Here is a 12,500-nt window from a genome sequence, read left to right as displayed (position 1 = left end):
AGGCGACCGCCACAAGGCGACCGCCACCAGCCGACCGCCACAAGGCGACAGCCACCATCCCCAAGCGCCATCCCCGACCGCCACCCCCCGACCGCCACCAGCCGACCGCCACCAGCCGACAGCCACCATCCCCAAGCGCCATCCCCAAGCGCCACCCCCGACCGCCACCAGCCGACCGCCACCAGCCGACCGCCACCAGCCGACCGCCACCAGCCGACAGCCACCATCCCCAAGCGCCATCCCCAAGCGCCACCCCCGACCGCCACCAGCCGACAGCCACCAGCCGACCGCCACCAGCCGACCGCCACCGGCCGTTCGCGGTGTGCGCCGCCGTTCCCCAAGCACCCTCCGGGACGAAGCCGGAGCCAGAGAATAGCAGCGGTGGTGCGTAAAAGCTGCGGCCGGGCCTCGCGGAAGGTCCCCGGGCGGCGAGCTGCGGAGCCCCGGCCTCCAGCTTCCACCAGGTAATAGGACCGGGCGCGCGTAAAAGCTGCGGCCGGGCCTCGCGGAAGGTCCTCGGGCATCCAGCGAGATCACACGGCCCCCACCGGAGGCGGCTAGCGCCTCCGTAGAGTAGTACCGGCCCGTGGAAGCGGCCGCCCGTCAGCCTGCGTTGCCGCTGGTCGAAAAATGCACTAAGTGCCAAACCCCATTCATTTACAACGGCGTGTCCGCCAGAGGGCGCACTTCCCCCGGCGGACCAGCCGGCGGGGCTCGTTAGAGAGTGTATCCGCCTGGCAGTGCCTCCTGGACGGCCTGTATTCCGGACCGCGACCGCTAACTTACGGGAGCCTAAACGGCCCGCGGACCAGCCGGCGGGTCCTCCGTGAAAGCCTATCCGCCTGGCGGTGCCTCCTGGCCGGCCTGGATTCCGGACCGCGACCGCTCACTCGCGGGACCCTAAACGGCCCGCGGACCAGCCGGCGGGTCCTCCGTGAAAGCCTATCCGCCTGGCGGTGCCTCCTGGCCGGCCTGGATTCCGGACCGCCACCGCTCACTCGCGGGACCCTAAACGGCCCGCGGACCAGCCGGCGGCTCCTCCGTGAAAGCCTATCCGCCTGGCGGTGCCTCCTGGCCGGCCTGGATTCCGGACCGCCACCGCTCACTCGCGGGACCCTAATCGGCCCGCGGACCAGCCGGCGGATCCTCCGTGAAAGCCTATCCGCCTTCGCCGGTTCCCCGGCCGGCCACGGGTGGCGAGAATCCGGCCTCCTCGCCCGGAGCGCGCTTCGACTTGGGCGAAAAATGCACCAAGTGCCAAACCCCATTCATTTACAACGGCGTGTCCGCCAGAGGGCGCACTTCCTCCGGCCGGCGGGGCTCGTTAGAGAGCGCGTCCGCCTTGGCCGGTTCCCCGGCCGGCCACGGGTGGCGAGAATCCGGCCTCCTCGCCCGGAGCGCGCTTCGACTTGGGCGAAAAATGCACTAAGTGCCAAACCCCATTCATTTACAACGGCGTGTCCGCCAGAGGGCGCACTTCCTCCGGCCGGCGGGGCTCGTTAGAGAGCGCGTCCGCTTTCGCCGGTTCCCCGGTCGGCCGCGAACGGCGAAAAGCCGGCCTCTTCCCCCGGAGCCCGGTGGGCGAATTTTTTTTTTTTTTTTTTTTTTCAAAGTGCCAACGGCTCTCGCGCCGCGCTGCGTCCGCCTTCGCCGGTTCCCCGGTCGGCCCGAACGAGCGAAAATTCGGCCTCTTGCCCCGGAGCCCGGTCGGCGAATTATTTATTTATTTATTTATTTATTTTTCCAAAGTGCCAACGGCTCTCGCGCCGCGATGCGTCCGCCTTCGCCGGTTCCCCGGTCGGCCACGAACGGCCAAAAATCGGCCTCTCCCCCCGGAGCCCGGTCGGCGAATTATTATTTATTTATTTATTTATTTATTTATTTTTCCAAAGTGCCAACGGCTCTCGCGCCGCGATGCGTCCGCCTTCGCCGGTTCCCCGGTCGGCCACGAAGTATTGCGCATGATTATACGCGATGTTAATATTTATTTAATTATTAAATAAATACATACATGTGTTTATTAATGATATACGCGATGTTAATATTTATTTAATTATTACCTATATTATGAATAAACTAACGGTGATTTTACACGATTTGACTACATACGTGACCGTGATATAGTGCCGAGGGCTCCCGCGCCGTCACGCGTCCGCCTTGGCACGGGTCGCCCGCGGCAGCGAGCGTTCGGCTCGCGGGGGTCCGCGGGGTGTTATTAGGGAGTGCGGCAGCCGTGCCGAGGCTCCGGCCGGCCGCCGGAAGTCCCGCGGGGGAGCGTCGGAGCTCCGCGAGGCCGGCCGGGGAGCCTCTTAGTCATCGCCCGCGCTCGCGGTGGTCCCGGTCGCTTAAAGTGCCACGGGAGGCGTAGCGATGCGAGTGAGTGTGCGCAAAGTGCGAGAGGCGGTGCATTTACGCGCCGTGTCCGCGAGAGGGAGGCAATTCCCCGTTGCGACCTCCGGGAGATCAGCGGGCCGCCGAAAAGGCTCGGCCGGGGTGCCTGGAGCCTCCTCGGGCGTCGAGTTAGGAGGGGGGCGCGCGGAGAACCGGCTGGATGTCCCCTGGAAGCTCAGCGGGCCGTGGGAAAGGCTTGGCCGGGGTGCCGGAAGCCTCGGCCGGCTTAAAAGTGAGGAGGAAAGCGCGCGGAGAACCGGCCGGAGGTCCCCTGGAAGCTCAGCGGGCCGTGGAGAAAGCTTAGCCGGGGTGCCTGGAGCCTCGGCCGGCTTAAAATGTGAGGAGGAAAGCGCGCGGAGAACCGGCCGGAGGTCCCCTGGAAGCTCAGCGGGACGTGGGAAACGCTTGGCCGGGGTGCCGGAAGCCTCGGCCGGCTTAAAAGTGAGGAGGAAAGCGCGCGGAGAACCGGCCGGAGGTCCCCTGGAAGCTCAGCGGGCCGTGGGAAACGCTTGGCCGGGGTGCCGGGAGCCTCGGCCGGCTTAAAACGTGAGGAGGAAAGCACCGGGAGAACCGGCTGGAGGTCTTCTGGAAGCTCAGCGGGCCGCCGAAAACGCGTAGCCGAGGTGCCGGGAGCCTCCTCGGGCGTCAAAAGTGAGGAGCGACGCACCCCCGAGAACCGCCCGGGTCCTCCAGCCACCGTTGAAAAAGACGTCGAGTCAGGCTACCTTAAGAGAGTCACAGTTACTCCCGCCGTTTACCCGCGCGGAGCGTCATCGCCTCCGCGAACCGTCAAAAATAAATAAATTCATAAATAAATAAATGTCAAGTGAGCCTACCTTAAGAGAGTCACAGTTACTCCCGCCGTTTACCCGCGCGGAGCGTCATCGCCTCCGCGAACCGTCAAAAATAAATAAATACATAAATAAATAGATGTCAAGTGAGCCTACCTTAAGAGAGTCACAGTTACTCCCGCCGTTTACCCGCGCGGAGCGTCATCGCCTCCGCGAACCGTCAAAAATAAATAAATACATAAATAAATAGATGTCAAGTGAGCCTACCTTAAGAGAGTCACAGTTACTCCCGCCGTTTACCCGCGCGGAGCGTCATCGCCTCCGCGAACCGTCAAAAATAAATAAATACATAAATAAATAGATGTCAAGTGAGCCTACCTTAAGAGAGTCACAGTTACTCCCGCCGTTTACCCGCGCGGAGCGTCATCGCCTCCGCGAACCGTCAAAAATAAATAAATACATAAATAAATAGATGTCAAGTGAGCCTACCTTAAGAGAGTCACAGTTACTCCCGCCGTTTACCCGCGCGGAGCGTCATCGCCTCCGCGAACCGTCAAAAATAAATAAATACATAAATAAATAGATGTCAAGTGAGCCTACCTTAAGAGAGTCACAGTTACTCCCGCCGTTTACCCGCGCGGAGCGTCATCGCCTCCGCGAACCGTCAAAAATAAATAAATACATAAATAAATAGATGTCAAGTGAGCCTACCTTAAGAGAGTCACAGTTACTCCCGCCGTTTACCCGCGCGGAGCGTCATCGCCTCCGCGAACCGTCAAAAATAAATAAATACATAAATAAATAGATGTCAAGTGAGCCTACCTTAAGAGAGTCACAGTTACTCCCGCCGTTTACCCGCGCGGAGCGTCATCGCCTCCGCGAACCGTCAAAAATAAATAAATACATGAATAAATAGTCAAGTGAGCCTACCTTAAGAGAGTCGTAGTTACTCCCGCCGTTCGGCCGCTTAAAGTGCCACGGGAGGCGTAGCAATGCGAGTGAGTGTGCGCCAAGTGCGAGAGGCGGTGTATTTACTCGCCGTGTCCGCGAGAGGGAGGTAACTCCCCGTTGCGACCTCCGGGAGAGCAACGGGCCGCCGAAAACGCTCAGCCGAGGTGCTGGAAGCCTCGGCCGGCTCTCAAAGCGAGGCGCGAGGCACCGGGAGAACCGGCTGGAGGTACCCTGGAAGCTCAGCGGGCCGTGGGAAACGCTCAGCCGAGGTGCTGGAAGCCTCGGCCGGCTCACAAAGCGAGGCGCGAGGCACCGGGAGAACCGGCTGGAGGTCCCCTGGAAGCTCAGCGGGCCGTGGGAAACGCTCAGCCGAGGTGCTGGAAGCCTCGGCCGGCTCACAAAGCGAGGCGCGAGGCACCGGGAGAACCGGCCGGAGGTCCCCTGGAAGCTCAGCGGGCCGTGGAGAAAGCTTAGCCGGGGTGCCGGAAGCCTCGGCCGGCTTAAAATGTGAGGAGGAAACCGGCTGGACGTCTTCTGGAAGATCAGCGGGCCGTGGAAAATGCTAAGCCGAGGTGCTGGTTGTCGAATAAGGCTCCGCCATCTCGTAGAAGGTGCTAATAAAGTTCATATCCGCTCGGCTGGAGGTAATTGGCCCGCGGACCGGCCGGCGGGACCTCCGTGACAGCCTACCCGCCTGGCGGTGCCTCCTGGCCGGCGTGCATTCCGGGCCGCGACCGCTAACTTACGGGACCATAAATGGCCCGCGGACCAGCTGGCGGGACCTCCGTGACCGCCTATCCGCCTGGCGGTGCCTCCTGGCCGGCCTGGATTCCGGACCGCGACCGCTCACTCGCGGGACCCTAAATGGCCCGCGGACCAGCCGGCGGGACCTCCGTGACAGCCTATCCGCCTCCCGGTGGCTGCTGGCCGGCGCGGATTCCGGGCCGCGACCGCTAACTTACGGGACCCCAATTGGCCCGCGGACCAGCCGGCGGGACCCCCGTGACCGCCTATCCGCCTTGGCCGGTTCCCCGGCCGGCCACGGATGGCGAGAATCCGGCCTCCTCGCCCGGAGCGCTCGTCGGCTTCGGCGAAAAATGCACTAAGTGCCAAACCCCATTCATTTACAATGGCGTGTCCGCCAGAGGGCGCAGTTCCCCCCGCGGACCGGCCGGCGGGACCTCCGTGACAGCCTATCCGCCTGGCGGTGGCTGCGGGCCGGCGCGGATTCCGGGCCGCGACCGCTAACTTACGGGACCCCGATTGGCCCGCGGACCAGCCGGCGGGACCTCCGTGACCGCCTATCCGCCTGCGCTGGTTCCCCGGCCGGCGCGAATTCCGGGCCGCGACCGCTAACTTACGGGACCCCGATTGGCCCGCGGACCAGCCGGCGGGACCTCCGTGACCGCCTATCCGCCTGCGCTGGTTCCCCGGCCGGCGCGAATTCCGGGCCGCGACCGCTAACTTACGGGACCCCGATTGGCCCGCGGACCAGCCGGCGGGACCTCCGTGACCGCCTATCCGCCTGCGCTGGTTCCCCGGCCGGCGCGAATTCCGGGCCGCGACCGCTAACTTACGGGACCCCGATTGGCCCGCGGACCAGCCGGCGGGACCTCCGTGACCGCCTATCCGCCTGCGCTGGTTCCCCGGCCGGCGCGAATTCCGGGCCGCGACCGCTAACTTACGGGACCCCGATTGGCCCGCGGACCAGCCGGCGGGACCTCCGTGACCGCCTATCCGCCTGCGCTGGTTCCCCGGCCGGCGCGAATTCCGGGCCGCGACCGCTAACTTACGGGACCCCGATTGGCCCGCGGACCAGCCGGCGGGACCTCCGTGACCGCCTATCCGCCTGCGCTGGTTCCCCGGCCGGCGCGAATTCCGGGCCGCGACCGCTAACTTACGGGACCCCAATTGGCCCGCGGACCAGCCGGCGGGACCTCCGTGACCGCCTATCCGCCTCCGCTGGTTCCCCGCTCGGCGTGGATTCCGGACCGCGACCGCTAAATTACGGGACCCAAATTGGCCCGCGGACCAGCCGGCGGGACCTCCGTGACCGCCTATCCGCCTTCGCTGGTTCCCCGGTCGGCCACAGATGACGAATATTCGGCCTCTCGCTCTGGAAGTCCTGCCGACTTAGCCGAAAATTTTCTAAGTGCCATCGGCTCTCGCTCGGAAAAGTGTCCGCCTCGTCTGGTTCCCCAGCTCGGCCTCAGAATTCGAAAATTCGGCCTCTCTGAGGTACCAGGGGTAGGCTTTATGTACTTGGTCCCCCCAGTTAGTGTACTCATCACTTTACCCCCCTTTCGCAAAATATAGTCGGCACGTATGTGCAGAACTGTTTATTTTCATTTTAAAAATTTTCTAAGTGCCAGCGGAAGCTGTCACACGAACTGTCCGAGCTACCACGGTGCCCATCCCGGGCAGTGACGGCAAAAGGCCGATGTGTGTTTGATGGAAGTCTGAATAATTTCTAAGTGCCAACGGCTCAACCGCCGTAAAGTGTCCGCCTCGGCTGGTTCTCCCGGTCGGCCCGAACGAGCGAAAATTCGGCCTCTTCCCCTGGAGGTCCGGAACATTTTGGCGAATATTTTCAAAGTGCCAACGGCTGTTCCGCCGTAACGTGTCCGACCCGGCTGGTTCCTCCGGTCGGCCCGAACGAGCGAAAATTCGGCCTCTTCCCCTGGAGGTCCGGACGACTTTGGCGAATATTTTCTAAGTGCGAACGGCTGTTGCGCCGTAACGTGTCCGACCCGGCTGGTTCCTCCGGTCGGCCTGAACGAGCGAAAATTCGGCCTCTTCCCCTGGAGGTCCGGACGACTTTGGCGAATATTTTCAAAGTGCCAACGGCTGTTGGGCCGTAAAGTGTCCGACCCGGCTGGTTCCTCCGGTCGGCCCGAACGAGCGAAAATTCGGCCTCTTCCCCTGGAGGTCCGGAACATTTTGGCGAATATTTTCAAAGTGCCAACGGCTGTTGCGCCGTAACGTGTCCGACCCGGCCGGTTCCTCCGGTCGGCCCGAACGAGCGAAAATTCGGCCTCTTCCCCTGGAGGTCCGGAACATTTTGGCGAATATTTTCAAAGTGCCAACGGCCGTTCCGCCGTAAAGTGTCCGACCCGGCTGGTTCCTCCGGTCGGCCCGAACGAGCGAAAATTCGGCCTCTTCCCCTGGAGGTCCGGACGACTTTGGCGAATATTTTCAAAGTGCCAACGGCTGTTGGGCCGTAAAGTGTCCGACCCGGCTGGTTCCTCCGGTCGGCCCGAACGAGCGAAAATTCGGCCTCTTAACCCTGGAGGTCCGTTCAAGTTTAACGAATAATTTCTAAGTGCTAACGGCTGTTGCGCCGTAACGTGTCCGACCCGGCCGGTTCCTCCGGTCGGCCCGAACGAGCGAAAATACGGCCTCTTCCCCTGGAGGTCCGGAACATTTTGGCGAATATTTTCAAAGTGCCAACGGCTGTTGCGCCGTAACGTGTCCGACCCGGCTGGTTCCTCCGGTCGGCCCGAACGAGCGAAAATTCGGCCTCTTCCCCTGGAGGTCCGTTCAAGATTAACGAATATTTTCTAAGTGCCAACGGCTCTTGCGCCGAAAAGCGTCCGCCTCGGCTGGTTCCCGATGTCGGCCAGAACAAGTGAAAATTCGGCCTCTTCCCCTGGAAGTCCGGCCGAGTTCGGCGAATATTTCCTAAGTGCCAACGGCTGTTCCGCCGTAAAGAGTCCGACTCGGCTGGTTCCCGATGTCGGCCAGAACAAGTGAAAATTCGGCCTCTTCCCCTGGAGGTCCGTTCAAGATTAACGAATATTTTCTAAGTGCCAACGGCTCTTGCGCCGAAAAGCGTCCGACTCGGCTGGTTCCCGATGTCGGCCAGAACAAGTGAAAATTCGGCCTCTTCCCCTGGAGGTCCGTTCAAGATTAACGAATATTTTCTAAGTGCCAACGGCTGCTCCGCCGTAAAGCGTCCGCTTCGGCTGGTTCCCGATGTCGGCCAGAACAAGTGAAAATTCGGCCTCTTCCCCTGGAGGTCCGTTCAAGATTAACGAATATTTTCTAAGTGCCAACGGCTCTTGCGCCGAAAGGCGTCCGCCTCGGCTGGTTCCCGATGTCGGCCAGAACAAGTGAAAATTCGGCCTCTTCCCCTGGAGGTCCGTTCACGATTAACGAATATTTTCTAAGTGCCAACGGCTCTTGCGCCGAAAAGCGTCCGCCTCGGCTGGTTCCCGATGTCGGCCAGAACAAGTGAAAATTCGGCCTCTTCCCCTGGAGGTCCGTTCAAGATTAACGAATATTTTCTAAGTGCCAACGGCTCTTGCGCCGAAAAGCGTCCGCCTCGGCTGGTTCCCGCGGTCGGACACAAAATGTGTCAATTCGGCCTCTCTGAGGTACCAGGGGTGGGCTTTATGTACTTGGTCCCCCCACTTAGTGTACTCATCACTTTACCCCCATTTCGCAAAATATAGTCGGCACGTATGTGCAGAACTGTTTATTTTCATTTTAAAAATTGTCTAAGTGCCAGCGGAAGCTGTCACGCGAACTGTCCGAGCTACCACGGTGCCCATCCCGGGCAGTGACGGCAAAAGGCCGATGTGTGTTTGATGGAAGTCTGAATAATTTCTAAGTGCCAACGGCTCAACCGCCGTAAAGTGTCCGCCTCGGCTGGTTCTCCCGGTCGGCCCGAACGAGCGAAAATTCGGCCTCTTCCCCTGGAGGTCCGGAACATTTTGGCGAATATTTCCTAAGTGCCAACGGCTGCTCCGCCGTAAAGTGTCCGCCTCGGCTGGTTCCCCCGGTCGGCCAGAACAAGTGAAAATTCGGCCTCTTCCCCTGGAGGTCCGGAACATTTTGGCGAATATTTCCTAAGTGCCAACGGCTGCTCCGCCGTAAAGTGTCCGCCTCGGCCGGTTCACCCGGTCGGCCAGAACAAGTGAAAATTTGGCCTCTTCCCCTGGAGGTCCGGAACATTTTGGCGAATATTTCCTAAGTGCCAACGGCTGCTCCGCCGTAAAGTGTCCGCCTCGGCCGGTTCACCCGGTCGGCCAGAACAAGTGAAAATTTGGCCTCTTCCCCTGGAGGTCCGGAACATTTTGGCGAATATTTCCTAAGTGCCAACGGCTGCTCCGCCGTAAAGTGTCCGACTCGGCTGGTTCCCCCGGTCGGCCAGAACAAGTGAAAAATCGGCCTCTTCCCCTGGAAGTCCGGCCGAGTTAAGGCAAATATTTCCTAAGTGCCAACGGCTGCTCAGCCTTAAAGTGTCCGACTCGGCTGGTTCCCGATGTCGGCCAGAACAAGTGAAAATCCGGCCTCTTCCCCTGGAAGTCCGGCCGAGTTAAGGCAAATATTTCCTAAGTGCCAACGGCTGCTCAGCCTTTAAGTGTCCGACTCGGCTGGTTCCCGATGTTGGCCAGAACAAGTGAAAATCCGGCCTCTTCCCCTGGAAGTCCGGCCGAGTTAAGGCAAATATTTCCTAAGTGCCAAGGGCTGCTCAGCCTTAAAGGGCCCGACTCGTCTGGTTCCCGATGTCGGCCAGAACAAGTGACAATTCGGCCTCTTCCCCTGGAGGTCTTTTCAAGTTTAACGAATATTTTCTAAGTGCCGACGGCTGCTCCGCCTTAAAGCGTCCGACTCGGCTGGTTCCCGATGTCGGCCAGAACAAGTGACAATTCGGCCTCTTCCCCTGGAAGTCCTTTCAAGTTTAACGAATATTTTCTAAGTGCCAACGGCTGCTCCGCCTTAAAGCGTCCGACTCGGCTGGTTCCCGATGTCGGCCAGAACAGGTGAAAATTCGGCCTCTTCCCCTGGAGGTCCGTTCAAGTTTGGCGAATATTTTCTAAGTGCCAACGGCTGCTCCGCCTTAAAGTGTCCGACTCGGCTGGTTCCCGATGTCGGGCAGAACAAGTGACAATTCGGCCTCTTCCCCTGGAAGTCCGGCCGAGTTTGGCGAATATTTTCTAAGTGCCAACGGCTGCTCCGCCGTAAAGAGTCCGACTCGGCTGGTTCCCGATGTCGGCCAGAACAAGTGACAATTCGGCCTCTTCCCCTGGAGGTCCTTTGAAGTTTAGCGAATATTTTCTAAGTTCCAACGGCTCTTGCGCCGAAAAGCGTCCGACTCGGCTGGTTCCCGATGTCGGCCAGAACAGGTGAAAATTCGGCCTCTTCCCCTGGAGGTCCGTTCAAGTTTGGCGAATATTTTCTAAGTGCCAACGGCTGCTCCGCCTTAAAGTGTCCGACTCGGCTGGTTCCCGATGTCGGGCAGAACAAGTGACAATTCGGCCTCTTCCCCTGGAAGTCCGGCCGAGTTTGGCGAATATTTTCTAAGTGCCAACGGCTGCTCCGCCGTAAAGAGTCCGACTCGGCTGGTTCCCGATGTCGGCCAGAAAAAGTGACAATTCGGCCTCTTCCCCTGGAGGTCCTTTGAAGTTTAGCGAATATTTTCTAAGTGCCAACGGCTCTTGCGCCGAAAAGCGTCCGCCTCGGCTGGTTCCCGCGGTCGGCCGTAATAGGCGAAAATTCGGCCTCTTCCCCTGGAGCGACCTCCAAATTTGGGCGAAATTTTTCTAAGTGCCTAAAGGTACCAGGGGTTTGGGTACCAGGGGTGCAGTACGAACTGGTCTTTTGTCAACCCATGTACTTTTTCTAGAGTACATGGGTTGGTCCCCCCACTTAGTGTACTCATCACTTTACCCCCCTTTCGCAAAATATAGTCAGAACGAGCATGGGGGACGCAATTGTTTTCCATGCAAATCAATTGGGCCTGGTCCGAGCGCTGGTAACGGCCGCCAGCAAGCGTCCCCTGCTCGGATAGCAGAACTGAAGAAGGCACGGCACTTCCAGAGAGAGAGAGAAAATTTTCTAAGTGCCACATTTCTCAAAAATTTTCAAAGTGCCACATTTCTCAAAAATTTTCAAAGTGCCACATTTCTCAAAAATTTTCAAAGTGCCACATCTCTCAAAAATGTTCAAAGTGCCACATCTCTGAAAAACTTTCTAAGTGCCACATCTCTGAAAAACTTTCTAAGTGCCACATCTCTGAAAAACTTTCTAAGTGCCACATCTCTGAAAAATTTTCTAAGTGCCACAGCACGGCTGTGAAATATTCAAAGTCCTACAGGCATTGGCAGAATCCGCGGACGGCCGTCTGCTCCCGGCGGCCGCCGCGAAGCTACTACCCCCTCCCGGGGACGGCTGTCTGCTCCCGGCAGCCGTCCTTACCCCCCTCCCCCGTTTGCACCGCCTGAAGTTAGACCCGCCTTGGTAGGGCCCCCACCGGCCCCGGCTCGCCGGCGTTGGGTGGACGGTTCCTGCCCACTTGCGGGTCCCGGTCGCTTGGCAACCGACCGGGGAGGACCAGCCGCCTCCTTAAACACAGGCTGGAAGGGAAATCCGATCAAGCTACGGAGGACCGGCCGCCTCCTTAAACACAGGCCGGAAGGGAAATCCGATCAAGCTACGGAGGACCGGTCGCCTCCCTAAACACAGGCCGGGCAAAAATCTGCGAATGGGCCCGTCAAGGGTAGTGGGTCATCCAAGGAGGGAGGTACCGGCCGCCTCCTTAAACACAGGCCGGGCAAAAATCTGCGAATGGCCCGTCAAGGGTAGAAGGTCATCCAAGGAGGGAGGTACCGGCCGCCTCCTTAAACACAGGCCGGGCAAAAATCTGCGAATGGCCCGTCAAGGGTAGAAGGTCATCCAAGGAGGGAGGTACCGGCCGCCTCCTTAAACACAGGCCGGGCAAAAATCTGCGAATGGCCCGTCAAGGGTTGTTGGTCATCCAAGGAGGGAGGTACCGGCCGCCTCCTTAAACACAGGCCGGGCAAAAATCTGCGAACGGCCCGTCAAGGGTTCTGTCTCATCCAAGAAAGGGGTACCGGCCGCCTCAGAGGCCGGAGCGAAGGGGGCGAAAGGCTGTCGATGGGGAAGGATCGGGGCCACGGCTAATCTAGCGATGCCCGCGTCGGGCGGTCACTCCGACGAATGAGCGGGGCCGAATCCGGCGCGAGGCGGCCTTCAGGCACGTGGTTCGAGACGACCTCACCCGGCTCTAGCCCGGAGCGAAAAAAACACTCTTATAACCTGACCGACATGCGCCCATGACCCGCCTTGGTAGGGCCCCCACCGGCCCCGGCTACCGCCGGCGTTGGGTGGACGGTTCCTCCCCACTTGCGGGTCGCACTCCAGCGCTAGGCCGCCGCGCGAGCGCGCGCCCCGCGCCGCCCGCGCAGGCCTAGCGCGAACCGTACGGCAGCGAAACCGAGACGCCCCGGCTCAACCTCACCCAGAGGCCATCCACGGAGGCCGAGCGCGCGATCCGACTTGCGGCACGCCACGTGGGCGTCCGCCGGCCGCGCCGGTCGACCGCGAAACCGATTTCTCAAA

The sequence above is a fragment of the Syngnathus scovelli genome, unplaced genomic scaffold (assembly GCF_024217435.2).
Source record: "Syngnathus scovelli strain Florida unplaced genomic scaffold, RoL_Ssco_1.2 HiC_scaffold_85, whole genome shotgun sequence".
In the NCBI taxonomy this organism is placed as follows: Eukaryota; Metazoa; Chordata; class Actinopteri; order Syngnathiformes; family Syngnathidae; genus Syngnathus; species Syngnathus scovelli.
The sequence above is the reverse complement of the archived record's forward strand: the minus strand, read 5'-3'. Positions refer to the sequence as shown.